Source organism: Lepisosteus platostomus, chromosome 4 (assembly GCF_059453375.1).
Source record: "Lepisosteus platostomus isolate fLepPlt1 chromosome 4, fLepPlt1.hap1, whole genome shotgun sequence".
NCBI lineage: Eukaryota > Metazoa > Chordata > Actinopteri > Semionotiformes > Lepisosteidae > Lepisosteus > Lepisosteus platostomus.
In genome coordinates this window covers 27,123,755-27,129,024 of record NC_142614.1, presented here as the reverse complement: position 1 = coordinate 27,129,024, position 5,270 = coordinate 27,123,755, and positions in this window count along the sequence as shown.

Below are 5,270 nucleotides of genomic sequence, written 5' to 3'. Positions count from 1 at the left end.
AGCCTCCAGAAATTTTGCTAGTTCAACGTACTGTGAGGGTTTTGACCCATTCGGTGGGTTCTACTGTAACACAAGAAGTACATTTCTAAGTCAAGAAAAAAATTCTTGGCTGCCCGGGTATAAATCTCATAAAGTAGCAGTGAAATATGATCTATGACATGAAGACATTTATACAGGTTACTCCTGTTAAACATTTCCAAAGGGGCCCTGTATCCTGGTTGCAAAGGAATTTTACTGAAGGTTCTTGATTTAATAGCTAGGTCCCTTTCTATTAGAGCCATTAGATTATGAGTGAGCAGAAAAATGGAATGACCTTTATTTTTGTCTCATGTATTCTTGGCGTGATAATTCAGTCATGGAGGATTCTGGATTAGAAAAAAGTGGTAAAAAGCTCAGAATTAGCAGACAAGACTTTCAGTTAATTACATTCCACAGCTCTTAATAACTCAGACATGAATGCATGACATTTAAGAAAATGATTTTGCGTTATTATCCAAAGAGCTCTATATAAAATACAAGAAAGGTATTTTGGAGGGCTTTTATATACTGGTTTAACAAAATAACCTTTTAATAATCAGTGTTTTCCTTCAGAGGAAAGCTGTAAAACTGAAAAAGTGATCTACAAACATTTGGTCTGTGCTGGAATCATTCCAAGAGTGATATTCTGAGACATTTTTATATTTGATCACAAATAATAGCTTTATTCTCGCTTAAACCAAAATTATAGATCTTTGGTAGAAACCTTCCTCAAATAAATGTTCTAAAGTATTTTTATACTGACAAATTATAATGTACAGACACCTTAAATCAATTAGAAGATGTCTTTATGTCTTTAAAGCCACAGTACTGTATGTCTGAAACATTTCAAATTATTTGAAGATACTAAGATATAGAAACCAGAGACTGGGGAAGTGAGATATCATGAACTGCTTTTGGATGTCTAATTTGTATTGGCAGATGTTTTTACATTCAGATGTTTTAAAGGAATCTGTGATATGTATGGATTGTTTGAGATTACCTTTGAATTATTGCAAGAGAATATTCCTAAACTACAATATCCCGTGTAGGAAAAGCTTAACAGTGAACCATGTCATTGACGTTTGTTCCACATTTAATGCTGCATCGTGTGTATCGGAAATCATGTGTAATTCCCAACTTCAGACTTCAATTAATTACTTTTAATTGTTTCACCTTTACAGTTTACAATGCAAGTAATGTAGAAATGTCAGTTACAATGTAACAGAAACAGCTGACATGCTGTCCATCACTCACACAGTTTCATTTGGAGTATAAAGTGTTTGCAAATCATTGTAATGCTGCACACACACTGTACAGTAGTTTGCATTTTAGTCCATATTGTATACATTCACTGTGGTTGAAAGGATTTCGTTATAGACAGGCTCGGTGGAGTTATGGTATGAAACATTAAAAAAAAGTTTGTGCTCATTATATATCAAAGAACAGCAATTCATGTCACACAAAAGTGGATTACCAGTAGAAACAGACAAAACGGTAGGCAGCAATCAAAATCTGGATACTACAGCTGCAGCCGCATCCCTCCACCCTACATGGATGGTTGTGAACACCATGGCTGAGGAATGTTACCCTTCTGGGCTGGCTGGCTGTCCAGAAGGTGAGAGGCCTCTGTCTGATCCACCCCAGGGACAGTCCTTCCATGGCTCTGAAACACAGCCTGTGGAGCTGCTATCTCACTGATTCCATCACACCTTCGAAGGTTATGTTTAGCAGCTAACCCGTCTACGTCTTGTCAGGAGTCCGATAGTGGCGTGAGGCAGGTTTATGTACCTCGCACTTCACGCTCTGACAAGAGAAGCCGGACCCAGGAGTCAGGAGCTCGTCATCTGCCATGATTGCCCATACGCATTCCAGGCATCGCTGCACCCTGTCTCCTGCTCTGCAGCAAAGCTTCTTTCTTTCTTTCTTTTTTCTGTCTTTTTCTTCTTTCTTTAAGCCAAGAAAAATGATCTGGCGTGGGCTTAAAAAAAAACACCAAGAGAATTAATTTCTTCGACAGTTTTGTTTTCTTGTGCTTATGAAATCAAACCACTGTAAAAGAAGATAATGGAAAACCGCCAAAGCAAGTAAATCACTCGGGGGCTATTTTTATTGATGAATTTAATCGGCCACACTTCCAATTCATATAAAATAACATGAGAAGCACAAATCTTCAGATGGAAAAAGGACAAATAGTTTCCTCTGCTGGTCAAAATATGTGAAGTTGTGGATCAGCACGAGCCCAACATAATCTTCGATCATCATGAAGATCCATATGCAAGAAATGTTAAGCTCCAGTTTCAGTTTTAATTTGATGGACAGAAACATGCTCACACAACATGCTTTACATAAGGCAATGGAATAGTCTGAAAACCCTGATCATAATTCACCAACATGGCAGATGGCTCCTTTCACATTTGGCTGTGTGTTAACTTGCTCCTCACTCACGTTATAAGGTGAAATGTTCCTGGAACTTCTTAGAAAAACAAGCTAACAACAAAAAATCATTTAAGTTTATTTGGAATAGGTTATTGAACATACAAAGAACCAAACCCATTTTATTCTGTTCAGATGCTTAATTACGAACCTATAGGAGGAAAATTAAACCTAAATATAGCAGCAAAAATGTAGTAAGATTCTAGTCTTGATAATAAATCAGAGCATCATATTTTATGACATTCAGAGCTGTTGCCTTACAGCTCTACAAGGGGGTCCTAAATTTACTTACCTTTCCAGGGCTGATGAACAGCATTCATGGAGTTTGCACATTGCACCCTTTTGTTTTTGTTTTTCATCTTCCAAAGACATTCACATGAGGTTAATTGGTGGCTCTACATTAGCTTCTGATTTATTGAAATGAAGTGAACAGCAGACGGTGGAGGAGTTGATTAATTTCACAAGGGGGCCTCTGCAAGGCAACCCAAGACTGGCAGGAAAAACATACTGTATACACAACATGAGATCATTGCAAAATGTGGTTCAAACAGGCTCCTGAATCATGTCTTAAATGAGGCTAACATTCTCACTTGTGGAGGTGGTACCAAGTTGTGGCGCACCTTGAACTGCGAGTCCGCCAGTGTCTGACAGCGCTACATCACACCCACACGCTTTTCTGAGACAGCACATGAGGTCCGCACCCTCTCAGGAGCTGGCATGTGTTTTCTGCCAGTGTCATGCCCTTACACACTGGACCTCTGAGCAGGTTTGCACTGATATGTACCATTACCACGAAAAAGCCAAAATCTACTGGGCTCAACAGAAAGACCTTAAAATGTGTTCTACTCATTTACATGACACTGTTTTTGAAAGTGATTGATCTTCTCTGCTCATTTTAAGAAATGCCTTCATATATTCTACCAAACGCTACCCCAGGAGGTCCATCTTTTAAATTGGAACTAATTAGAATGACAATTTTGACCGGATGGTAATGGTAGACCTCTTTAGAGAGAAGCTCATTGAAACATCCCATTCAAATGTCAGCTTAAAATGGAGCTCCAGTTACAGTCTTGCCCACAAGATGTCTGAGATCTCTGAGTATGGTTCTTGAAAGTCTGATCTACTGGCCACAACAGCACCATGTTGCTTAGAGTTCTGCCCACGGTCGTGAGAGGGACTGTTTAGACTGATTTTTGGCAGAGAACTCATACTTGGACATTGAGGAGCCCGAATGGCTGTGACAGTAATTTCACTGGATCAGTGATTGGTCTGGATAATTCAAATAAAGAGATAGATGAGGGAGTTTAAAAAGTTGAAAAGCTGAGCTGAAAAAAACAAACATCAGGCACTATTTTCATAAAGCAAAACGTGTTAAATGAGTTTTGAAGGAATTAATCCATTTTTTGCAGTTTGCCATAGGAACAAATTGTTTAATGTTCATACCTTTCCCTTAAGGTATTTATGTTGAAATATATCTTGTAACCTGTTACTCTAGATGTTGAACGTCTAAATGTGACATTCTTCCAAATAAACAAATTCCTCACCAGCTTTGGATAATTAGGTCCTTCATTTCAAAGTTATGGGTTTTAAATCTTTGAATGACATTACTTTCTTGCAGGCATTTACATATTTCTTTAAGATCTATTTTTCTTTATTTTTTCAAACTGAATTCCTGAAGACATGGGTTGCAAAAATGAGAGAACATGGGACAGTCTTTGGGTGCTCTGTAGTCTTTTGCAACTGTAATATTCATAACCAATCAGTAAATTGTTTTATCTTCTGACATGTCCTCTCACTGGCACTGTGGGAGGTCCAGTCAAAGCAGATTTCAAGCTCGGCTGTGTCGGTGTGAGAGTACTCATCCCTTGACCCTGCTTTTGAGCAAATAATGGAACCCGTTTTACACTAATATTAAAGCGGTGCCCTTTTTAACACAAAGGAACACTGAACTTACTTTTAATGAACGACAAAGGAGCATAAATATGAGTGCAACCCTAAATGCTTTTTGGATCTATGCAATTTTGACTTGTGTGGACACGCGGAACATTCCTCTTCACACAGGTCATCAACACCAATCATTTCTGTCAGAATGATTTTCTCCACACCACTCATAAGGTATACTGCAGGCTGTACTTAACTTTACTGGGAGAATGTCCTGACAGGAAAGTGCTCTGGAAGTTCACTTCTGGACTAAACAGAGACAGATGCTAAGGAAGAAAGGAGAAAAGAGGCCTGTTCAGCGGGGAATTAAACCCACAGAGATCGGTAATGGCCCTCTCGCAACCATTTATGTTTGACCCCTCTCCAGCACATTATTTTTGCTTGCTATGGAATTTTTGCTCAGGAATGGAATTTTTGCCCATTTGGCAACGTCCTCACGAGCCTTTGCTAACCGCTAATACAGGTGCGCAGAATAACACCCACGTCAGGGGGTCACACAGCTCAGCTCTATCGCTCTGCTGCCTCTAGGGTAAAAACAGGGTAGGGTCACCTCTGAAGTGGTTCGGCCCGGACTCCCCTCTCACTGTACAGCAACTGCTCACAGCCGGAGCACGGTGGAGAATTTAACACATCACATACTTCAAATTATTTGAACTGTATTTTTACTAAAACATGCTCAGAATTCGGCAGCTCAAAACAAATGAATTTCTATATTCTCCAGATTTACTTTCTGGGGAAACAAAAATACATTTTCTCACTTTTAAGTGAGAATGGATTAGCACCAGGCTACAACTGTATTCTCCTTTCACAATATGGTCCTCACTGTGGCCTTCTTTCTCTCTATTTTAGCCTGCTTGGTGTTCCAAAAGCGAATTGCA